The following is a 27,408-nucleotide window of genomic DNA, read 5'->3' as shown; positions in this document are numbered from 1 at the left end:
TACTGAAAATGCTGTATATACTGAATAACAAAAATTCGAATGTTGTTTAATTTGTGGCTTAATAAAGATAATAAAAAATTTTAAATGCATTTAATAGCACAAATGCTTAATGGGTGGTGCGGTGTGATTGAGTAGGTTTTCAGTTGTGAGGTGCATCAAATATGTTATGCAGCAGTTAGGCTTTATAGTAGCAGCAACGTAGCAATGAGATTTTTTTATGGGGCAATGTATTTAAGGCTGCTTGATTTAGATAATGAAATTAATTGGACTTTAGTAGCTTCTTCACATTTTCCTAAAAATTAAGACAACTTTCGAAAACTGTGAATGAAATCTTTAGGAAATTTCAAATCATATACTCGTTTATTTATGTGTTATGAGAATACTTCCATTCAGCAATATTTGAAGTCTTGCATATTTTTGTAACAAAAAGCATACAGACTATAAAGTGAAGCTCTATGTAAATTAATATCAGCAAACTACTAAAGTAAGTTGTGTTTATTAAAAAATATAAAAGAAAAGCGAACTTAAATTCTTTTAAAGTGAACCCCATCTGCTCGCATTATTCGTTTTAAAGTCTTATATTTTTTGCATCGTTTAGGGGGTAATGCCACTTGCACTTTTTCCTAAGCCACCTACTCAAAAGAAGAAGAAAAAGAAGAAAATGTCATAAACGTGGTTTAGTAACTTCACTGCAGATAGTTAGCTTTTGTTTTCAAAATTTCGCTTTCCGCCGATTTGTGTTAGTAGTTGTCAGTAGTGTTAAATGTTAAATATGCTTAAATCGGACTTGCATCTAAGCTGCTGTCGTTTCAGTTTTGGGATGCACTACTGTTATTGTCACGACTTCTATTGCTATGTGCTATCCAAACGATATTGGATTATTGTAATTAAATTGAACTTTTAAAATTGTCTTTGTGTTTTTTTTCCGATTTTGACTATTGTTTGAGTTTCTTTTGGCATAGCTGCCGTGTCAATACTTATTTATTTCATTGCCTTTAATAGCCAAAAGAGAAATCCGCTTTGTTTAGAGATGAACAGAGATAAATCATGCTAACTAATTTAAAAGGTGTCTTCAATTTCGAATGATTATATTTCGAAATGTTTGATCTTGGTTTAATATTGTGCTAAAGTTGAATTACTCAAATCTTGGCTTAATTGCAGTTGACTTTAATATTGGGATTGGCTAAAGGTTGCCAGTTGTTAGTTTAAGTATTTTTCTTAAATGGGAAAATGATCAAGTGATTCTTGATAAAATATTTAGAAAATTTTGTTTAATGAAAACTAATTTATGATATTTTCTTATTTTTTTATATATTTTTTTTATATTATAATACAGGGTAACAAGCATCAAAGTTAAATCTAAAAGTATGAAATACTAAATTTTATGTACATCTAAATTTTTTCTTAAAACTATTAACTTGAAATAGAATATTTATCTGCAATGCATTAAGTCTGAAAATAACTTCATGAAATGTTTAAACTTTTAAGATAAAAAACTTTAATACTTCATAAAAGGCTCGTAACAGAGATGGTTTACATACTACATTCCATTTATATGCAAATTATACTATGAGTTTTCAACTTAAATGGGAAACATTTGAGTTTATATATCTTGGAACAGCTGAACGAGTTCCTTTGAATGTTTACCAATATCAGGGACTTAGAATACTTGATGAAAAAGCAATTACTCAAGTACATAGCGGTTTAATTATAAGTGTGAAAACAACGACCAATTTAATAGAAAAGCATTATCTTTGAGTAACAAGTTAACTAATAAATTCTAAAGTTCAATAGAGATATCTAATAAAACGTCTTCTCCGAAGCACTTTAAAGTACGAGTTGCACTGAAACAAAGAAAATGTGGTGTTATATTTTTGATATGCTATTTAAAAATGTGTACTTTAAATCATATGCATTTAAAACTTTTACATATGTGTATAACAAATGTGTAAAATCAATATATATGATATAAAAAAATAATAAATAATATTAAAACTGTATGAATATTTGTGCAAAAATTAATGAACTGATGTAATCTAACTATGGCAGTTCCCTGCGCTATAAAATCCTTGAGTTTATTTCGGCCTTAAGACTTAGTTTACTTTTTAATTATATTTAATTAATTGAAGCTTAATTTAAAAAAGCTCTTAACTCAATCCAAATAAGACCTAAAACTATAAATAGCTTTAAACTTAATTTTTAAACAATACCAATGCAATAGTTTAATATATTTAAATATTTATTTAATATTTGTAATACTTCATAAAATATTGAATATTTTCAATTAAATAAATAATATTTAATATTTGTACTTCATCCTGGAAAGGGAAGTTTTTTAGCGGGTCAACGAGTATCGTAAACGATTACATTTATGAAATATGTTCCATTCATTAACTTTGAGTACTAAACCCAGAAAAATTATGTACAAATGTACTATTTTTTTAAATAATTTTTTATTAAAACTATCTCTACACATTTACCAAAAATTTATTAGTTATTAATTTTATACAATCATATTAACTATATGGTTGAAAACTACATTATTGAATTTTCATAAAAAAGGTTTTGTTAACCATAAACGATAATTTCTTTTATTTTGAACACTTTTTCTCATATTCGCCATTCTCATCCCACTAAACCTTGCCTTGGAAGCCATTCGCTGCCACAACAATGATGGTTCAGATTCACCTACATTCACAGTAGCTTAGCTGTCAGCCATAGAGTATTAATCTCAAGTGTCTGCCAGATCGGAGCTTAGTGTGACAACTGACATCAAAATGAGTTTAAGTAAATGCAGTTTAGAGTTGCGTTAAGAAACTACATAAAACTAAACAAAAAAAAAAAAATTGTAATGTTTGTTAAGTGTCATTGATGCTGCGATGATAGCTTTCAGTTTTTCCGCTAACGTTGTGCATAAATTCCACAGATCGTGGTAGGTTTGTAGTTCAGACGATATTTTTGCTGAAAGCTTTAGATAAAATCTGTAACAATGGCTGAAACAGCCAGAAGCAATTGTAGTGTGTATTTTTTTTTTAGTTTATAAAAAAAAATTCTTTTTTTCTTAATATTTTATACATTTTTAATATTGTTTTTTTTTTTGCTGTATTTACAGCAGTCACTTGGAGTTACTTACTTACCCAGCGTTAGGCCACAACACAACATTTCTACAATGAAATTTAGTGCAATCGTCACTTGTTCCGCTGTTTTGTGGGTTGTTGCACATTTTTCAGCTTATTTTGTTGTTTTTTATTGGATGTTTTGTAGCTAATTTTTTTTGTCACAATTTGCAAAAATTGTTACTTAAGTGGCAAACAATATTATAAGGTCCCACTTGACTTGTCTTGAGTGTCTGTTGCCATGTCTGTTGGCATGTCTGTCTGCTGTCATTCGGCTTCGGCAGCAACCAATTGGAAATGGTTATGTGCTGTTTTGGTGTCTTCTGTTTGGTGTTTGGTGTATGGTGTTAGCGAAAGTTGACCTAGTACCAAGCTGGTACCACAAATACACCTTGAGTCATTTTTAAAGTTCTTAACCGTTTTTCACTTCTACTATTTTTGCCATAATTTCCATAAAACTGAGCCATATAAGGAAAATATTTAAAGAATCATTCGAAAGTAGTTTTTACCATAAAAGTTGATTATGCTTTAAAATCGTTTAAATAACTGTATTTGTTAGAAGCTACAATATCTACAGGTTTTTGTCACATATAAAACAATTTGTTTATTACTGCCAGCTGTGAAAAATTCTAATTTGTTTCAGTTTTTAATTTTCAATTTTAAATTTTCAATTTTCAGTTTTCAGTTTTCAATTTGTCTGTCTTTAATGCTAATAAAGTTCTTAAGTAAATACTAAAAGTTAGCGATGGTTAATATTCCATTCTTCATGTTTTTACTAATTGAAGGAAAAGTTGTGAACTTTCGTTTTTGTTAATTAAAATGTACAACAATTTCATATATTTCAAAGAAAAAAAAATTCCATTTAACTATTGTCATTTTGCACTCTTTCGCCTTGCATAAATAATTTTAATATTCAATTATGCCAGACATGGCCAACGAGGGTATCACTCGGTGGTCAGTGGTCAGTGGCCAGTGGCCAGTGTCCATTGCTCATTCCTCATTCCTCAGATGCAACAAATCGCTACTGATTTTCATGTGGAATAATTTAAAATTTTTATGTAGTTTTTTTTTCTTACAGAAGAAAGTTAGTTTTATGCCAAATTTATGTAAATTAATGCGTATTTATTATTCTCGTGAATTTGTAAAATGATTTGTGCTTCTGTTAAAATTTCTGTCATGTACACAATAAATAATCTCGAATATATAAATTTCTTTGGTAATGAACTTTTACTTACAAGTAAATTCCGTTTGAGATACACTTTTTTAATCAATTTTGATTAAAAGTGAAAATTTTACAGAATAACGATGAGAACTGTAGTACAACGTAGGTTGTAACCGGCTTATTAACAATAATAAGTTGCTTTATTTAATTTACTTAAACTACTCAATGCTAAATTTTTGATGATATGAACTATATAAGTCATGTGATTCAGACTATAAGAAGTGTGCATGACTTATTTATTTTCAATTCATGCTGATAGTATTGAAATAATAACATATTATACTAACTAATCATACTAGAATCATAACTATGTATTTCCAGTTAAACAAGTATTTGAAATTTTTGGTTACATTTAAGTACAAACAACTCTACTTAGCACTGTCTAATTTCAAAGATCTTAGACGAGTCATTGAATAATCACGAAGCTTATGAGAAATACACAATTTAGTCAGTGAGATGGGTCGGACCCTACAGAAACACCCCAGCTATCAAAGAGTAAAAGTGCACAGATGCATTAACTCGGAAAAGGTCCAATATTAGACAAGCTTTAACCAAATACTTTAAAATATAAAGTAAACACAGCCATAAAATAATAAAGAAACTATATTCGATATTCTCAGTAATTGTAGTACGTTGAAAGATAGAATATATGTAAGATTAATGATTTTGATTTCAATAAACTTATTTATAAGCACTACTAACTATTCCATTTGAAATACTTTTAATTTAATACTATTTCATTATACCTTAAATTAGTTGAATTCATCAATAACATTTGTTACTTCTTTCATTACAGCTTATTGAGATTACAAATCGCCACCTACTCCAGCTTACACACATTAATTTCCTCCTAAATTGGTAAGTTTTCTAAGTCATTCTATTGACACAAATTAAATTAAATCATGTGAACTATCATAAAATATATCGGAAACTATTGTTATTGCCAAAAGTACTAGCTTAGCAAAGCCGTACACGTTTAGGGTTTGTTTGGTTGGAGGTCTTAAGACGTTAGAATATTTATTACAGCGAGACGGTCTCATCAAAATACCAAATACAATTTGACCGCCTTTTAATAGGCCTAATTGCCATGCACGTCACACGTGCTTCCACTGCGTGCCATCATGCTGCTGTACGCTTTTATATCTGAAGGTGCTGCAGTGGATTTGTGGATGGAATGTTGGTATCTGATATTCTGGAAAAATATTTACAAACAGCACACGTATTAGAGTAGACATTTTTAACGGTTTACTGTCTGCAATTGTATTTGAACTGACACATAAACAATGTTGAGGTGTCATGAGGAGAGTTACAGGTATATAAATTATATCAGCTTCAGGTCTTTAATGAGATGAATAAAAATTTTTAAGAGTAAATATGGGAATACTGATATACATTGATATGAAAATTAGGCTTCAAAAAAAGTCGGCATATTAACAGATGTGGTCAATTATGACAGATTATTCCAACAAGCGAAGGAAACGGATTTCATCATATATTTAAGAAATTAGTGATACTCTTCAAAATTAATATTAATAAAATATATCTATATTAATATCGACGTAAAAAAAAAAATTTAATATCTAAGTTTAAAGTGTAGAAAAATTTCGTATTAGTAATATTTTCTTAGAATAACAAGTTTTTTTTTCTATATTTATATTGATCTTAAAGTAAAAAATTTGTATATAGTAGCCTATATTTTTGGTTTATTAGTGCAGCACAAATCGTTACTGCGAAGAACAACAGACTTTTATCTAGAGTTTTCAAGTATGTTATAGTACTAGATGTGCAATTGTAAATCAATTACAATTTCATATTGCTTAAAGACAAAGATTATAATTAAAATAAGGCTTCTCTTTAGAGGTTTTCTTTATTTCGTAACTTAATTGATTACGAAGAAACTAAATGCAGCAGTATTTATGAAAACATTCTAGTCGCTCTTTCTTAGCATTAAATTTGGTGTTTCCTAATAATATAATATTTCTCGAGAAATAGAAAATAATATTTCCCACAGCTATGGTTATTGGATTTCAATTAATAAATCATGTAATTAAGTTAATCAATTTCAAACATTTTAGTCGACCTTTCTTTGATTTTCAGATGTTAGCCGTAGCTCAGTCTTTTTACTTCTTAACCTGTAATTTAGCGAATGGTAGAACTCATTTTCCTGTTAAGAGTTTATAATCACAATTTTTCAAAAATCTGTAAAATCGTTTCTCAATTTTCCTTTAAGTATGCCCACATGCCAATCAATTAATTTTCTAATGTAATAAATTCTTTTTATGAGAATTTGATGCAGGAAAATTGGTGTCTGAATCCAACAATTAATGCGAACGGCTTCAAACGAAGCTATTCAATCCTATAACAAATATGTATCACTTTCAAAACTTATAGAGAATAAAATTTTATATCTTCTTATTTATTATTAGCAAACTCATTTATCATTTATTTTTACATTTGTTAATGGCTCGCGGTGCTTTAGCCACGTCTCGACCCGCCTTACTTTCTGATAAATAAAACTCAGTTCATTTTATTAGGAAATGCAATTTCTTACTATAAAATCATTAAATATGTTAGTAATTAATAAAGTAAAAGACTTTTTTCCTTTAGTGCTACTTAATTACTTTAAGATTACAACCTAATTTTTCTTTTATTTAAAAGTACTTAACTAATTTCTCACGGTCAGGCTTAAGTGGCTTGATAAATTGATTTTTTCGGCCACTTAGCGCAATATAACCTTCTATCTTCATACAAATTTAGTAATATTTTATTTCATTTCTTCTGTTCCTCGCATTGAAATGTAATCAATTAACAAATCTCTCTACTTACCATATAGTATGGCTCCGCATAATTGCCAGCAGTTAAAATGCAATTCAGTGATATGCGAACACTGGACTTTCTTATGATTGCTAATAATGTTGTTAGGAAAGATACTGTTTGACCAAAACCGAAGAAATTTTGTATTAATCCAAATAAAAAAATGTTGCACCTCAAATTACAAATGCAACTAGTTGCAAACATAAGTGCTGCAAAAATGGGTGATAATTATTTTGTTCAATAAATTATTGTTGCTTATACAATGTTGTTGGCAGCAGCTAATGCACGCACCAGCAGCCAACTTCTTTATCAGTAACAATTTCTTCCTGGTGCAAACATGGCTGCTCCACTTTCAGCGAAGCTGCGTTTGTGCACATGTATCTCAAAGATTTTATTCTTGCATTTAGTATAAAGACTTCTTCAGAGTTTCTAGTTCAATTATGGTAACTGACTTTTAATGCGATTTTTCCGTGTTTAACATGCGCCAACACTTAAAGGTGAAGCGTTAAACCTGAACTTATATGGCCGGGCAAAATTGATTTTAAATATATTGTGGGGAGCTCCAAAGCTTCTGCCTGACAATATGATTTATGTAACTTTACATAGTTACATTGCAAGCAAAAGATATGCTGTGGAATGCCAAAGGCTTTCTTTTGCAGATGAACATAAAGCCACTTTGAGGTTTATTTAAATATCTTAGCCTGCCTCTGGTTTTTCTCTGAATTTTCCTTTCAAAATTAGAACTCTTAGAAACGTCATACAAAGCAGAACTACACAATAAAGTGAGAAGACTCTGGATAGATCTAATTGACTTGATTTAATAAGTACAATTATTAAACGGTTAATTAAATTGTTTTCTAGTCAAAATTTGTGAATAATTCTTAAAATTTAACATTTTCAATACAAAGAACATAAGAGTTTTTTTTATCAATAAGAAACAAAGTAGACCGTTAATACCTGAATACCTGAGAAAAATAATTCTGCGTTTCCAGTAAAGCAGGATATTGTAGCAACGGGTATTATGGACATTATTGGAAATGGTATTTTGTCATCTCTGACAGAGCCATGTTATTCGGATGATACCACAGGTTACATTGGTACTGGAAGAAACAATGGTGCATTGTATCTATAAGCAGAGTGTTTCCAAAGCGAATTTGTACTTTTTAATACTATTGACTAATCTAACTAAATATGTTGGTTCAAAGTCTGATTGTTTGATTTAATGAAAACATTTTGAGGTACTTGACTTCTTTCGGGTAGAGGTTAGCATAATCTGTCTGGTGATCTATCTGCAACCACAGCTCTATCTTAGTGAGAAGAGAACGAAGTTATAAGGTTATCAGTTATAGTTATAAGGACGATTCAATTGTTCAATCAAGTGATTTCATTGAGCGTAGCTTTTATAAACTTTCTTGATTTTTATTGAATTTCTGATAAGACGTATAAACTATAAATTTTGTTGATTTAATAAATTTTAATTGATTTTTGTTGCCTTCAATAAATACATAAACCAAAAGTTTTTCTCATTTTACTTATGGTTTTTTAGAAACCAAACTTTTTAGATTACATCAATAAAAATATATTTACAGGTAAAGTAAAAAATAATATGTATTCTATACAAGATGCTTCTTAAGTGAGGTTCTGGAAGTTGTAAAAAAATTTTCTAGACTATAAGTTTCTAGCACTTTTAACCTAAGTCGCGTATGCGTTGGCTTAATACAATATCCCTTGCTTGCTGGCAGCTCCTTTAAGGAACAATAAGTGGAATATTTAATCTCCTAGAATAGAGTTTCACCCGAAAGTGAAATGACAATATCTCTCAAATAGTGCTTAAACATCATTTTTGAAAAAAGTTTTAAAGAAGAACTTATTTTTATATCTCATACAAGTAACATGAGCACAAAGTATTTTAGTTAAGTCGACAAAATACTCTTTATCATTGCTTTGATATGAAAAACCGTGGATCTGAGAATAATACTAATACTGCAATGATTGAGTGATCTGTATTAGTCCAATATCGCATTATTTCATATTTTAATTAAAAAACTATCAGACTTTTCAAAACAAATTGACATAGAAATCGTTGAAAAGATACTGTAGAGAAATTTCTAGTTTGTGTCAATCTGAGCAGATTGATTATAAGCTGACAGTAAGACAGGCTCTGAATTCTTTTATAATTGAAAGTAATGCTAGACACAATAAGTTAAAGTGGTTTCTGATTGTAATTGATTACAGATGAATTGCAGATAAGATAAGTGCTTAGTTAATGTTTAGGCAAAATTTATTAAATACGTTTTGCTGACATTTGATAAATAAATAAATTAAATCTCATAAGCAGCTTAAAGGAGTTTTCATATCAAATTTTTGATGGTTGAGTTCCTTCACATCTCACTGTGGAATAACAAAACTATTGCCAAAGGCGAAAGTCGTTATTATGGCAATGGCCTTGTCTGAATGAATAACTTGCTAACAAAATAATTAAGTTAAATCTGGAAGCCAAAGTGAAAATTAAAATTTTTGTCTAAATTTTATGTTTATAAGTATTTTAAAATGTTCAACGTCTAGTAATTCTTAACAAAAATTTAACTTTACTAAACTGGGTCGAGGATATGCATCAACAAATTTTTATGCTGTTTCAATAGCGGCAAATTGCTATTGTTGTGAGCGGTATTGCGGTGTTGGTAGCATAATATTGCTGTCTTAAATCACGTTTTTTACCTTGTTAAATATATACTAAAAATAATATTTATTATTTTGTGAATTAAACAAAAATCAGACTTGCTTAAATGATCTCGTAGTGCTGCTATTATTTAAATAGCACTCATTCTTTATTTTCCTCTGCAAGTCGTTCACCGAACAAATTTCACTTTGAATTTTGCTAAATAATATGCATTAACTATTATTTGTAAATATACAACGATAACACCGTCATCGCTTGCAGATTATAGCAAATTCTCAATATTTGTGACGTAGCTTAGATTGTGAAAGCAATATTGCAAATTACAATAAATCAAAGCATCTTTAGAATTTGCTTAGTGTTTGGTGTGCATATAATTATAGACACGAACTGTTTAATTAATATAATTAAAGTATTTGTTTAAGAAAGTATTATAAAAAAATAGGAATAATCTTTAATATGCACATAGATAGTCTGTTAATAGCGCCCCGCAACAGTTTGTTAGTTTTGTCTTGCCCACACAAAAGACTTAAGCAACAAACTAGGTCCACATTTAAAGACTATGCAACTTCTGTCACAAAAATTTCCTTGGCATTTATGTGTGGCTAAGCAGAGAGGAAAAGTTATTAACATTTCGCAGCACTAGAAATACATTTATTTACATTTTAAATTGTATACTTTGAAGGCGTTAACACAACTGTAAAGCGAATGTAAGAACGGTTAACCTTTATTTGTAAAATTTCATCTTAAAATTAATCTTAGAATCTTTTGGTTAAAAAATAGTAATAAACTTTTGTGGTGCTTTAAGCAAAGTATAAACATCAATTAATATTTTTCTAAAGTAAATTCTTTTGAGACATAAGACTACAACCGACCCACATATTATAACATTTTGTTTAGGTATTAAGAAATTGTAGAGAACTTATAGGTACATACGTTAATGAAATAACAGAAAAGGTTGGCAAATTATTTGAAGCCACAAATAAAATAGACAGATCTTAGTGTCATTACGAATAATTTTCTGTAACTTTAGTTAACCGAAAGTGATTTCTTTACTGTTATACAAACCTGAATCTTCAAAGTAAAATAACAAAAGTAGAGTTAATATAAAAATAAACAAAAATTTTATTACTTTTTATTACTTAACAAAATTTATTAGTTCACAGGAATACTGCACTCAGGATTATTGCCTAATGCTATAGGAATATCTGTAGAAATTATGCACACTTTAATGTTCTTACAGAATTATATTTTACAATCTCTATATTGGCAGCTTGGCGATTTGATGGGCTCTTTCTGGGAACAACTATGCTAAGTACTGCGCCTAACAAATTGGTTAGTTAGTGGTTAGCGCTAAAAACACAATGTCGGTAGTTCGTGAATTATTCGGCACATTCTGCTTTTAGTGTTTAATTCATTAATTCTGTACAAATTTTGGTTAGGCATTTCAATTGTGGTTGTAGGTTAAAAAATGTTAAATATTTATGGTCTTTTAATATTTTAGCCTTTAGAAATTGAAAAATACTATAAAAATTGAATTGTAGAATTTGCAATTGATACGAATATTTAGAAGTTTAACAAATTGCTGCCTGTGATTGCAGCAATTATTTTTATTATTACTTTAAATATTGTTGGAATTTTCATTAATTAGAGAGAGAAATCCAAAAAAAATTATTGGACGTTTGTGCAGATATTGGGCGGACTTTAAGAGAAGCATCTTTAAAGTAACTCTCAAATGATTGTTTATGCTTTATGTTCATATCTGCCTTCGGGCGGTACTAAATAAACTTAAGCACTATTTTTGACTATTAACCTGTATAAAATATACTTATTATACTTATTATTATTCGAGCATTACTTTAATGAGAGATTAAGTGGATTTACAAATTAAGAGTAATATAGTTTTAGTTATATGCAATAAATATCATTGTTTACTATTCAAAAGATCACCAAATTCAATACAAATATTCAGCAAATGATCGCGACTTTTGCTGTATTCAGATTTCTTTGCAATTTTCTAACAACTTTAAATAATAAATAAATTCAATATATAACAGTAAAAGGAATAAAATATTATTACTACAATACTTTGCTTTCCCTGTAGTACATTTCACAATATTTAAATTTTCTTTTAGTTTTTAAAATATATTTCAAAAACCAATAAAATAATTTTTCCAACAATTCATTGTCAATAAATTATTATTATTTATAGGTAGTTAAAAACAAATTATGTTATGTTAGTTGTAATATATAAAGATATTAAAATCACATTAAGTTAAATTTTGCAAATATAATAGCTTTATTTTAGTAACAATTAATGAAAACAGGTTAATATATCAATGAAATAGTTGAGATTAAAATTTATGAAAGCGAGAAATGTTCTTATTTATTCTTTAATATATTACTTCTTCGAAGATTAATTATTTAAGCTAATAATAATCTTTGCTTTGTTTATTAATACGTAAAATTTTTATGTCTCACATCAAGAATTCTAGGCGGTAGTAAGGAAGTTTTCAAATGCAGAAATATAATTTTATGTCAAGTGAGTTCTTAGGCTGCCCATAAAGCTTTTTTGTATCCATCTAAATATCTGTTATTAGTGAGGTTGAAGTCATCTATTGGCTTAGTTGTCGGTATATACTTTTTGAACTACTAGTGTCATTCTTAAATTTAGGACATAATTCAACACATAAACTATTGATACGAGTATATAAATGAACTTAACTATTAACATTTGTTGCTTTTGCATATATAAATATTATTGTCTGTAGTAAACTTGTCTGTATAGTTGCTTTGTATTACTTAAATTCTGTAAATTCTGTAAATTTTAAATTTTGAAAGTAACTAAAATGTTATTAAATGTTGCATTTAACAAACAAACAAATATAGTCTTTTATTATATAAACCTTAAAAGTTCATAGAAACACAATTTATTAGCTGATCATTTTTTATCCTCTTCGTCAACCATATACATTTAAATCTACCATTAATGTGTTTGTGCTTGAAAAAAAAAAATAAATAAAATCAGTTATAATGTATTTAATATCCATATATCCATTATTTTATGTTCTTCCATATTTGTTCCGTGACATACTAAATGTAGTAATTATTAAATTAATAATTATTGCAACGTTCGAGTATAAAAACATTTACGATTTAATAACTCTTGAGTGTAGAGAAACGTTCAAGTCTTTCATTGATCCAAACACCAACGGAGAAAATATCTGGTTTCGTTTATATTCATATATTTTCAACATAAATGATGGTAATTAAATTAGCAAATACTGTCTTCATTTTAAGTATTTACTGCAAATTAATAACATTTTTACTTCCTTGTACACATCAAGATGTTTGTAAAAAAATTACTTCTATTGCATGCAATTTATTTGACATGGAGAATATATTGTTTTCTAATATGAAAGCGCAACTTATTTAAATAAATATAATAACATTAATTAGCAATTAGAAGAAAAGTCTTGAAAATTGAATTGAAAATTAATTAGAAGACAATTCACTTCAATAGAATAATTTCTATTATTTTTTGTGCAATTATGCACTTAATATGTTGCAGTATTGAGCATCTTAAATGACGTAATCGAATTAAAAAAAAAAGAAGACCTCTGTCCGGAAGAAAATAATACTATCTAAAACAGTTCTTTTGATTATCAGGATCAGTAGTCGGATAATGGAAAGTCTCAACAAAAAATATATTGACTAAGACTTTTAGTCATATTCTTTGTGATATCTATCGGATTTTCGAATTAGTGAAAGGATGATCTGTTTACATTTTTTGACCTCATCTGTAATTAAAAATTACTTAATAAAACACATTTTGATTATCACTTAATACTCAAAAGTACACAAGACGTCGCATAGTTTACGCCACAAAAGTACATATTTTAATGTCACATAATTCTGTTCTACTAAGACCCGAAATCTTCATTGTAAATCTATCCTATTCTTATCTAATGGTAAAGTATTAAAGTAAACAAATAATGTGTTCAGTAAATATGTTATATTTCTAAAAAAATATTTCTGTTAGTGTTTCCGAATGAAACAACAATTGCAAGCCATTATCAAATGACTATCTATCTAATCTATCTAAAACATTAATCCATTTAATATACCATATTAAATATATTTAATATATTTTATCTAATACTTTACAACAGGACTGAAGCATTAAACTGACCTTCAAACTCTTATCATAATCATAATCGAATTATCATTATTAGATATAACTATTGTAACACGAAACTATTTATTATAGATAAAATTGTCTTCCGCTAGTTTTTATATTAGAAAATTTTAGACTATATTATAAGAAATGTCATTTTCTTCGAAAACTTTAATAAGTTGTAACTTTGTGATTTGATTTCTATCAGTTCTCATGGTGATTCTAAAAATCCACTTATATCGCTTCAACTGAGTTCAACTTCAGAAAAGATGTTTAAGTGCTAAAACTTAATTTAGCTAATAATGTATAAAATTATTGTTTTAAGCAAAGTTTTAACAATATTTGTTTTTTAATTAATATGAATTTTTATATAATACAAACCAACTGAAAGATTTTTCATAATTTCTCAAAGTCTCTACTTGTTACAGTTTATAGCTCATTTTTCCCTTTAACTTAATTTCTAATATTTATTATAAAATAACAACCCTGTCTCAAATGTTAAAGTTATGCTTGTTGCAACTATTAAGAAACGGTAGTTTCTGCTTCTAAAATTATAGAAGTTGTTAGTAATAACTAAGAATCGAAAGTTCTGTAATCATCAATATAGTAATGCTCACACAAATTTCCTTACATGGCTATGATGGATATTCTCCGCCTCCTAATATTATATAAAAGAATTATTATTTACTTTGGCGTAGAGTAATTCGTAGGTTCCTCAAATGATTGCGCAAATCAATGCTGATTATGTTGGCACATTCCTCTTTTTGTGATAGTTTTGTGGGACTATACCATATACTTCTACGATCATCACTGGCAAATATTTATAGCATTTGGAATCTAAGTAGTTATAATAATCGCATACATGGGAGCGCTGATACCATTTAAATTTATTACATAATCATAACTGTTGGCGAGTGTATGATTACAGCATATTTCATTGATTTACGACCTTTTGCAAGCATTGTGTTTGCGCTGAAGAGCCACTGCCATTGCCACCGCCAATGCCAATGCCTATGCCTATGCCAATACCACTACCCATGGTAGTGGCAGAATGGGCAAGTGCACCATTATATTTACGAGCGTTTATTACTGAAAGCAGTGGGTGTGAGCACTTTTTGAAGTAATTTGAATGCTGCATTTGGTGGCTGGCAACCTGTGGATTTATGTTTGAATAATTTAACAAAAAATTTGTTGTTTCCGTCGAAGTAAACACCAAAAGCAACAGGTAGCGTTGGGCTCGTTGTTGAGCCTGATATATCTGTCTGCAAGTTAAAATTTTAGTGACTGCTTTAGTAATAATTGTCAATTGGCGTAATTGAAAGGATATATTATATTTAACTACTTTAAATTTATGCGAATCAGTTCCTTATATTTGGTTTTTTATGTAAGAAATATTAATCAACGATTGAAAAATATATTTTTATTAAGTTTATTAATTTTGTGCATAAAATTACAATAAACAATTTGTTAATTTGTTAATAAAACTTAACAAACAAATTTTCATAAATAGGTTTTTAGAACAATAGTGAACTATAACAACAAAAATTCACTTTATATTATTTTAATTAATTGAATTTTTGGCTGACCATACAGTTGTTTCGAGTATTGCCAAATACCCATCATCAGTGGTCTTGGAAATAGTTCTTGTATTAATTTATTTGTAAATAATTCTTTTGAGACAGCAAGTACCAGAAATTGAACTCGGGCCCTGCCAAATTTACAGCTCAGAGTCAGCGCACCTTAACCAACTGACCCAAAGCCGTACTTGAATTTTATGTACGCACATTTTTATGGAGTTTTTGTTATTTTACTGTGAAACTTTTATTAATAAATTTTCTGAATGATCTTTGAACAAATTTAAGGACAAAAATATCTAAGGTATTAATGTAAAGGATATATAAAGGTGCATAATGTAAGCTGTTTTAGATAAGGTGCTTATAAAATATTTCTTAAATACTCTGTAACTCGATAAATATTAAAAATACATTTCTTCCCAAACGATTTTTTTAATTTCTTGCACTATGGAATCATTTATATAAATACTCTATATAAGAAATTTGTATAATTCTTAATTCGAAGAAAATTAAGTGAAGATTTTGCTGAAGCCTGGATTAAAATATTAGAGTAATAAGATTTCAAAACTTTAATCTCTTAATTTAAATCATATTTAATATAATATTATGTACATAATTCATTTGATATAAACATTGATATTTGATATCGAATACACATATTTCAGTTAAGCTGTCATGTAGAATGTGACCTATAGAATATTTATATTAAAGGTATAGAATGTTTTTTATATGCACTGCAAAGATATACTTGGCAAATGGCTTATTTATAAAAAATTAAACAATATATGTGTTTACTATTTCATTAAAGTTATAGTTATAGCGAACACAAATAAAAGCTTTAGATGACTAAGTTTTTTTAGATTTCTCTTCTAGAATGACTTCTATTAGTTCCTGCTATTATAACAAATAGAAAACTGACCCAAATATAACTCATAAATTAGTTCTTTAGTTTTCTGCAATAATTTTAATGCGGTTATAAATATTCTTTTATTCTTGATATTAAATACGTAGCGAATCCCATAACTACTTGAGTTGAGGAATTAAAGTAACAGTTGAAGTAACTTTAGATAAAATAGACTGACTGCTTGAATTACTGTAAAAATTTTAAATTCCTTTAAAATGGTTTAGATTGAGATATGTGTTACATAAATTTTTTATTAGCACATCCAGCTTGACAGAGTCATTCAAACTGGCTGAAAATACATAAGTAACTTTTTCATTAGTAGTCGCAAAAAATTACGCAAGTCTCATATTATAACAAAGGCTTAAATGACTGAATAATAGGTATTAAAGTGCAGTAAAAGAAAGATAGAAAACCCGTGGATGGAGTCCATGCAACTACGTAATCTGACACAAAAAATCATATAACGAAGCCAACATTTACACGCTGCAGATACGTAGGAGTTGGCAGACGACCTGCTTATATCTCTTGAGAATTAACTGTAATTTTTGTTTACAGCAAAAGCAGCAACGTTTGCTAGCTTCTCGGTGATAGTGTATAAGAAAATATTGCTAGCGACTAAGTAACAGCAGGCAACATATCAGCATTCAGAATTCAGAATTCAGCATTCATATGAAATTATAGCAAGTGACTTCGTTGCATGCCACTTAAGTGTGCATAATTATTCATTGGCTCATATCAGTGCAATTTTGTTTTGAACAGTTGCTTTTTATGGATTTTGCTTGTTGAAGATATGATGTAGTGTCATTTTAGAGTGTTTAGAATTGTAACAGCAAAAACAGCAAAAACTGCAACAATTGCTAGCCTAGGCAACAAACACAGTAGGCGTTGGCTGTTGGCTGTTGACTGTTACAGGCAGTTTGCAGTTGTAGCGTCTTTGTGGTAGAAGAGGAGCAACATACGACTGCCTGCAATAAGATTTTTCAAGCACTATTAACCTATATCTTACACATTATTGTAATCTAATGTGGTAGATTTTGCTTTACCATGTTGTTGTTCTTGCAATTGCAACAACTTCTTACATCGTAGTGCCAATTTTGCCCACATCATTAGTTTGGCTCACTTTGAAGTGTATTTAACTTAGCAAACAAGCCAACTTAGCTCAAGTTTACTTACTTGTACAGGCATGTGAAAAATAAATAAAAAAGCGGTCATATTCATAGATAAGGTCAACAACAGTAAAGGTAGTAACAACGATTGCAGCTACAGTGTCAGCAACGCGAGTGTATAAGATATAGCTTTTCACTTAGTGTGTTGTTGGCAGTGCAGCGAAGTCAGAGCTCGATTAATCATATACTAACAGCAACGTCAAGTGCATTTAAATAATACATAAATCAGCATGGAGAGCTGACAATATATGCAGTTACTTATGTTATTTACATTACGTGTTCATGCTACATTTGTGATACCTGATATCTGGTGAAAGGATTGTGGAAATTACGCTTAGGTTCTAACTTATTGATTGTTACTTTTTGCAAGCAATTGGCACGTGCTAATTTTGGTCAAACTTCAGCAAATTGTTAAATATACAGATTCTCTAATAAAGAACTAATTTCAAAAATTTTAGAGCCAAATAATATACTGAAAAGTATCTTAGAATCACTTTATACGCATTTGTCACTTTTAACAGCATCTTAATCCGTATAATGTTGCCAATGACAAATGATTTTTGGTTCATTAGATTTTTGTGTTATTAGCACTTCAAATGCCTTCAGGTAAGAAGACGTGAAGGAAAGTGTCAAATCATTAAAGAATTTGTCAATCGTTGAGCATAAAAATAAAAGTACGACTGGAGAAAAAATGTCAGCGTCAATAACTTTCCTTAGCACATAATTTCTTTTATTCCATCTGTTTATTGGCTTCATTCGCAATGTTATAAAAACCTCATTTTCCACTCTTTAATATGTTTTTAACATACAATTATCTGCGTTTATATGCTAAGTTCTATACTTTTTTTCACAGTTTTTAGTATCTCAAACACACTTCTGTCGTTGTCAACCACTCAAAGGTTCTTCGCGAGTCGAAGTGCGGCTTCCACTTCTAATTGCCGTAAAAATGAAACCAGCTTAGTATGTGACTTTCAGTGGAAAGCTGTACTGGCTGATTGAAGCCATAAAAACCACTGATAGTGTTTTTATTCGCCATAAATGTTCTTAAAACGTTAGCAATAAAATCCAAAAAAAAGTATCGTTAACTTTTGGAAGTGTATACTTTTTTTTTGAAATGTCATTTAAACGTGATGGGCATTAAAAGTGAAAATTTATTTAATGTTCTTCGACATTTGACTTAGAGAACTTGAATAATTAAAAAATATAGAACTTGAAAGTGAAATTTATTTGCTAGACAGAAAGTGGAATGCAATTCTAGAAAATTAGAATTCTTGACATGAGTTTTGAGAAATGTGACATTTAATTAAAAACATATTATTTTTACTTTTCCAACTTACGTACCTTTAATTTGTTTTCACGATTAGTTTGGGAGACACTTAAAGTATATATTTTTGTTCCGAATTGAGTTTAGACTCATACTTAAATATGATAAAAAGCTTACAAACTGAGCGAGGAAGTTTTGGTTACTATTATACATTTACACATTATATCTTCTTAAAAATAAACACTATTAATACCGACCCTATTGATAACAGTTAATAATTAATGCTAATATACTAACCCTTAACTGAAGAGGTGCCAATCAGCCTCTCACATGAAAGGTACTGTATTATTGGTTGCGGATTTTCAGGTATCAGGTAGAGTAATGAACTTTTGGCCCAGTTATTTTCTTTTGCCAAAGATCCGAACTGAAAAATCATAAAGAATGAACTAGAAGTCTCACCTCACTTTAGGCAGGCATAACATTTCGTCGTTTGAGACAGACTTATGTTATTGAGATGGTAACTAATATAGTTATTATTGTTAATTTTAAGTGATTCTTCGGGCTAAATGTTGCTTATACGAGCTTCAGAATTGTTTCATAATATGAATCCTATATGTCTAATAAATTTAAATTGAAGTATGTCAATTGGGTCGTTTTGAATTGTTCGAAAAAATATTAGTGCTTAATCACACATGTCAGTTAGAAACGTATATGTTACAGAAAAGTTATGTTATGTTAAGCCTTTTCCGAGTTAGTGCATCTGGGCACTTTTACTCTATGATAGCTGGGGGAATTCTGCAGAGTCCCACCCATCTCACTGACTAATTTGAATATTCCTGATAATCTTCGTGATTATTCAATGATTGATCTAAGATCTGCGTGCCGCCCCATGCAGTTAGTGATTACTCTGAGATTAGATAGTGCTAAGTTGGCCAGTCTATCGATTTTCGCATGTAGCTTCAGAGCTCTGTCCCTTATGTATTTTTTGACCGTGCGGATGTACCATGGCACTTTGAAGAGCCTTCAATCATAAAGTCAACTAATATTAATGGCTTATTATTGCAAATAAAACTAATATATTTGAAGTTACTTAAGTACATTGCTTTGAAAATTAAAAACAAAACAAAAATTCTTGAACTAGAAATTTAAATAAGAAATAGGGTCACTATAAGTTATTTATAATAGAATTTTTTTAAATTTTTTTCACTTTTATAAAAATGTATTATTGTTTGTTGTTAAATAGCCTCAATAGATTTTAAACTATCATAAATTAATCATATTTAATGAAACTTATCCTGTTTCCTTTCACATATCAAGTGTGTCTACACTAATCACAAAACTTGATATATTTCCTAAGACGATTATTAATAATTATTTCGTGCTATCTAAAATAGCTGTCTTATCAATCAACCCAATTTAGAGTATATAAGATAAATAGTTTAAATTTTAAAATTCGCTTTGGCAATAATTGTTAAAATATTTATTTTTCTTGTGATTTAAAGCTCTTTTATAACATTAATTATATGCATAAATGAATATATTCACATTATTTTAGTATAAACAATCGAAGACATTAGAAAAATAGTTTGTTCAAATCTAGCCTGAAATAGAAAGAGAAACATGTGATTGAAATCAATAAGATGATTTATGATTTGTTTGGAAAAGTCTAACACATGTCTTAACACCAATTCACTTTCACATGCCCGCATTACAAATTCATCATAGAGAAACAAGAGTTCCCACATTAGACAAATAGTACCAGCTCAGGAGCTGTGAACCTAAAGCAGCTAAAAACAGAAACATTTATCAGTTGAAATATCAATGAATGAAGTGATTTGTAAAAACATATTGTGCCATACTTCAACAACAATATCGACTTCGAATCCGACTCCGACTCCGACTCAAACTCCATTTCCATTTCCAATTCCAAGTTCAACTTCGAATTGATAAATTGAAAATAGTTTCGTTTTCTAGGAAATGTAAAGCAAACACTTTTCCTTAGCCAAGCCTGACAGTATGTGTGGCTTAACTTAAACAATAATCATAATTAAAGCGAGATTAATGATAAATGGCTTACATTTAGAAAACACAAGATACTAATAGACGAATATGCGTATCAAAAAACAAACTCGGGCCGTACTGCGCATACATTTTAGACAATTTTAATGAAGATGAGAAAAGTATAGACTTTCATTTTCGCACTTTGGCTTAAAACTGGCATTTTTGTATCTAATTCGTTTATTTCTAGATTTTCTTTGATAATTTGCCTATCATGTGGTGTTTTTGTTGTTGTGAAAATGATGTTTTGAGATGGTGTGATGAATAAAACGTCATCATCATTATACCACAACAGCACAATTAAACAAAAAGTGTAAATTTTATATAATTTTCATTTATAAATTATTTTCTTTTGAGTTTTAGAAATACGTTAAGTATCACACAAAAATGTAGAAACAACGTTTGTGCTGCCAATCTGACCACTTTCTTTTGCCACTGATTTCACGAGTATCTTTTCTTATGAGTAATGATAGTCTTAATGACTGCAAAATATATAAATTTACAAATAATAAAATATATTAGACCGTAATTAAGATAAAAATGGATGGCATCTTTCTTGCAAATTTCCGTATATAATATTTTGCTTCATCGCAACTAAGGTGGCAATATTGACACCTTCAATTTAGATTCAGATGTTGCGTCAATTTCACGCAATTTTATTGTCAAAATTTCACTTAAATTCCATAGCTGGGTTAGTAACTATTAAGACAGGAAATATTAGTGAAACATGTCAAGCCATTTTAATTTTTATTAAAATCACACGGGTAGACAGTTGGAATTTGGATTTGCAAATAATATCTTTGTGAGATTTGCATAAAAATATGAAGATATATCCTCAACTTTCCAAATAACTTAAGCAATTAATATCAACTCATTCAATATAATATTAATAAAGCTATGAATCAACGTTCACGTTCACGTTCACATATATTTTTATTTAATAAATTTGATAAGATGTTGGTTTATATCAGAAATCGATGCTCATATGTATTAGTCAAGCATTTTCTTGACTGGCTGGGTGGGCTTGGAGGCGTTTGCAGTTAATGTGTTAAACACTTTGGCTTGATATCAAAATGCCGCATAGCAAGTCTTCAATTTTAGTATAATGAGTGCTTGTAGTTGTGTATGAATGTGTCCTTAAAGACCTGCCATCAGTTTGGTGTTTATCCGTCTATCAGCCGCCTTTCGTTACGCCGTTTACGAATTGAAATCTCGTGCCACAAATCACCAACGAACAACAAATCAACAACAACAACTCAAACAGAAAATCAAAGTAAAGATTTTGTTCAGATACCGTTGAGTTCAGAGTTGCACAAATTTATGTTTTTCGCTTCGTTTATGTTTAGCTCTTTTGTTTTTTTAAGCGGTTCGACTTAAGTAGATACAAATGTAGTGCATGTCTATTAGTGATAAATTAGGCCTCATATTGTGGTCATTTGAGGTGCTCTGCTTATATGAGGCTAGTGGAGCTAGTGAGCCAGTTGCTAATGTTCAAGCAGCTCAAATAGTTGCAATTCCGTTTTATGTTTGCGAAGAGAGGGGTTAATCACCTGCTCTGAAAAGCGTAACAGATTGCTAATACTATATTATTAAAGTAACTTTTAAGCCTTTATTGAGTTTGAATGCATATCATAAAAGGATACTGATGATTACTTAAATCACATAAATTATTACGAAGGAATAATTAAAACTACTGAACTGGTGCATTCAAGTGAAAGTTATGCATTTTTATATCAAAATTATTGATTTCAAATGCGATATATTATTATGTTTTTAACTTTTGTGCAAGTTATATCTCGTATCTGTTGGTTTGGACAGATAAAACGAGGCAAGAATTGAAAAAATATACTTTCTGCTCGTTTATAATGTTATAAAAGCAAACCCAATAAACAATTCTTTTTCATGACGCAAAGTTTTTCATTTTTAACTGGGTCGTATTGCACTAAAGGGTATGCAGGGTTAAACTAAGTGCTATTGTAAGATTTAGCAATAACATGAACCTGCATCTGGAATATGCATAAGATTGGAATATAAGGTATTTAGTAGGAGAGAGACAAAAAGTGTTTTATTAAAAAGGAGGGGAAAAAATATACATGTACATTTTTCTTATCAAAACTATTAGTTATTCTTCATAAATATCGAAATAGGTTTCCTTTGATTTCATTGTCATGTAGATGAAAAAGGAACATATATCTCTCAAACATTGTCTTAAGCAATGTTATTTCAAATATGAACTGACATTAACTGACATTTATTGGTTCATCTACATACTTGAGAAATCTTTCTATCTAGTATATTAGAAGCGTACTTTCAACTTCTACCCATTGAAGCTAAATTTAATTCAATTTTATTTTAGCACACCTCATTGCATCTGATAAATAAAAGCCTAAATAACTTCCAGCAGAAATGCTTTAATGCAACATCCATTATAATTTGTTTACCGGTTTGTGGTGCACTGCACTGCAACTCGTTTTGCCATAACTAATCATTTGCGACACAGTTTTTAGTAGGAAAAATAATAAAAAAAGTCGCATTCTTAACACGAAATAAAATAACAATAAAACAACAAAAATACTGGAATGCAAAAATGCAAAAATGGAAAAAATGCAGCAAAATAATAGCACGGAATACAATTAAATTTATAAATTGCGAGCTTCAATAGAGCAGCACCAATTTTTATTTCTTCCAACTTCCAGCCAACTGAGATACTTAAGTGGATATTCGTAGAGCAATAGCGGCTCATAAAACCTGCCTTCGAGTAACAGTAATAAAATAAAATCAATGCAATAAATGCTCGATAAGCCTTAAAAGCAGGCATAACTTGTCATTGTTTAGTTGGCAATGAAAAAAGCAATTATGATATGAGATCGCCGCATATGGCCATTGTGTCAGCGTCGTCGGACTGTCTTACCGCTCTCAGTGGCTCAATGGCTCAATGGCTCAGCGCGGTATGTGTTAATATATTTCGGTTTGTATGCGTCAGTTGATGTCATTGACCATGGCACTGAAATTGGCACAATTGAAATTGGCGCTGCAACACAAGGCAATTTTATTGAGCCGTGCAATCAGTTGCATAAGCGCAATGAAAACTGACATAAATTGGTGCAAACATATACTAAAGAGACTAAAAGATACAAATCAATAAAATGTTGATTAAAAACGCTGAACTATCGGAACTGAATGCGCATGCGCATGTGCAATATTTAAATTGCATAAATTGCAATTGCCGCTTGCAGTGTTTGTTGTCGGTATTAGGTCACAACTGAATAACTGACGCATAACAATTTAATATTTCATGCGGTAATCTTGAATTAACATATAAAGCATAACGCAGATATGCTTACAGCTCCTCACTGTTTTGTTCTTGATTCTTCTTGAGGAGATGAAAAAAGCACTTCTAGGCATATTTTTACAGTCTTGCATGTTAATTGTGCGTAACGCAGTCGTAATTGAAAACGTGCGTGCTCGCTTGCATAGCTTTTGACGCATTAATTATATTTTATTATAAAACAGCTAAGATATTGCATACATGGATGACCTAACATGCGTGTGACTTGTAAGAGAATTAACTCAAAACTAACCACAAATCAAAACTGTTTTATAAGAACAGAAACTAAAGTAATTATAATAAAGTGATTCTTCAGTTGCAAGACCCAGTGCCCAGTACGCAGCACCCAGCGCAACAAAAGACTTAAGCAACAAAATGGCTTGCAGCATTTGGTTATTTCCTTAGAACAAGCAAAAGTTGAATGCACTACAGTACAAAGCCGTCAATTATATATGTGAAAAGAATATTTTAATTAAATGTTGCAGTTAATTACACGTTATCACAGGTCCCTATAAGCCAATTATGAGCCAAAATAATATATTATATATAACATACTAATATATAGTGCTGATAGAGCAGATGCTGATAAGCATCACGTGTAGGCAATTAAATGTTTATGCTTACATTAACATTAAAATCACACAATACACAAAATCTCACAAAAAGATAAATAAAATTCTAATGATTTTTAAAACGAGCGTATATATGAATGAAATTGGTTAATAAACATTAAAATAAAATGACACAGACATTTACATAAAAATTCTTATTTACCCCATTTTAATTAGATTTTGAAAGCAACTGCCTGTTTGCCTGTTTGCACCTCAACACAATGAAACCATAAATTTTACTTTATCTTTGTATGCAAATAGATTTCACAAGTTTGTGTTTATAAAATTACACGCTAATTAAACAAACTAAACAAAGTATAAAAATTCTACTCTGCTCTCATTGACTGCAAATAGACACAACAAACTCGTACAAACATTTCCCTGCAAACTAATTTCAGCTTAAAACTGTTGCACCAACTGCACTTGCATTGCTGAACGAAATTGTAGCATTTCCAACAGCAATAATTGCTTCATTACTTTTATGGGTTAACAGGTAAGCATTTGCAGTGCAACAGTTGCTTCGTTCGATTCGTGGAAAATGGTTTAACCACCGACCGACCAACTTACCACTCATCACTTACCACTTACTACTTACCATTTACTATTTACTCTTTACTATTTACCATTTACCACAAAACAGTTAGCAACTAACGTTTGCGGCTATTTGTAGTCTTACCTTGAAATAGCGTGGAGGCATATTATTAAAAGGCTTATTAACTATAAAAAATGTGTTTTTTATTCAAATTAATTACTTGCAACGAAGGAAATGTTAAGTGGATTAGCTCTTGGCCAGCAGCTGCTGCTGGTAGTTGGCGACTCTGTGGAGCAGCAACGTTAGCGGCGGCAACGGCGGCATTGGTTAAGATTTGTTGGTTTAGTAAATGTTAACATATGTTTTTCTAATATGTACATTATTATATGATTTTCTTTTCAAATATAATAATTATTTTTTACTAAATTGAAAAAAATTTATTTAAATTAACAATCAGCAATGAAAGTTATTGTGAAAATAAGTACAGCTGTTGTGAACTGTTGGTTTATGAGAAAAATACAAGAGTAAATGAACATTGTTTTTTATGACTGTATTGAATATACTTGCATTGAATATAGCTGTATTGAATATAGTTAAAATTATTAAGAATATGATTTAAATGAATTAAAGATTTCATTACTTCAGAAACCACAATTTTTGTTTTGAATTAATTGAGTTAGGATTATCCATTCCAATTAACTTTCTGATGTAATACTATAAGAAAGGGGAAATGATGTATTAAGCACTCTCATATAGGCTGCTATGACCAGTTCTACTATTTCAAAAACCCACGATACTCATGACCACATAAATTCAAGTCATTTATTTTTTGAGGAGGTTGCTAATTTCTAATGTCCTTCAGGAATTTTAAATTGAAATTTGTTTAATACATAGCATTTACAATATTTGTATTTATTAGTATTTATGAAGAAGAATTAATTTTTTTTTTAATTTTAATAATGATGCATTGAGAGCTTCAAGCAAATGTTTATAATAAGCAGGTATAAATAAAAACTTCAATATTATGTATTTCTTATCATGAAAATCACAATAAGCCTTAAAGCCTGAATGTACAACATGCAATTAAGTCGCCTTCCCATGTGTCCATCAATGATTGAATGGTGTTTTCCTTACGAACCGATTTTTTAAGCTCTTTTAGTTGAAGAAAGCATATTCGTTAGCTGAAATTCGTACTTTAGCAACAAGTTTTTTTTTAACATTTGGTTATTATTTAAAGTGGCTTATTAACAGTTTTTCGCCGACTGATCTATATAAGTCATGTCATCGTAATCTTGTTATCTATGGGCAGGCAAGTTGCTCAAGGAGTCTATCAAAACTATTAATAGCAGCACTTCATCTGTTTAAACAACAGTAAAATTTAATTAATTCTAGTCAGTCTATATTTAAAATCCAGCAAGAGTTAATTACTTTTATCTAACTGTGCGTATGTTAAGTTGTTATTAAAAATACTAAGTATAATTTTCAAAAACCGATGTAATAACTTGTGGGAAATGTTATTGTTCGTTAATTAAGACTTCAATAAAATTTAAATAATAACAAATAAAAGCAAATATGGAAGTAAAGTTATTATTTGCACAGGGCAGTGCTGTAATTAATGTGAAGAGCAAAAATGTTGCAAACAGAGCCAGAAAAGAAATAACATAATGCAAACCAGCAGTGCCGAGCTCTGTAACTGTAATAAATTGTTGTGAATTTTCTCAGGTAAAGGTTAAAATAGCATTTTATCTATTGTTGTGTTTAAAATCTGCCTTACCTAACAATCGATTTAAGATTACAACACCATTGGACTACCGAACTGTGAGATAATCGTACTGAGCAAATCTTTCGTGGGGCCACGCACTTGGCATTGACTTTAACACTTACAGCATTGTAGAATGTGTACTGACAAATGCTTCAATTGCGGTATTTAATTGTTAGAAAACAATTAAAATCCTATTAAATTAG

At 29.6% G+C, this 27,408-nt stretch overlaps 1 protein-coding gene across 1 annotated transcript in view; it reads left to right on the top strand.

Moving 5' to 3' along the window:
• The first annotated feature begins 5,140 nt into the window (after window positions 1-5,140).
• The window catches only part of LOC119680987, a 34,264-nt gene continuing 11,996 nt past the window's right edge, over window positions 5,141-27,408 (top strand). The window contains exon 1 of the mRNA XM_038094040.1: window positions 5,141-5,196. The gene's annotated coding sequence lies outside the window, so the exon portion shown is untranslated. The remainder of the gene's footprint in view (window positions 5,197-27,408) is intronic.

The sequence above is a fragment of the Teleopsis dalmanni genome, chromosome 2, assembly GCF_002237135.1.
Source record: "Teleopsis dalmanni isolate 2A chromosome 2, ASM223713v2, whole genome shotgun sequence".
Taxonomy (NCBI): Eukaryota; Metazoa; Arthropoda; class Insecta; order Diptera; family Diopsidae; genus Teleopsis; species Teleopsis dalmanni.
The sequence above is the reverse complement of the archived record's forward strand: the minus strand, read 5'-3'. Positions and strand labels throughout refer to the sequence as shown.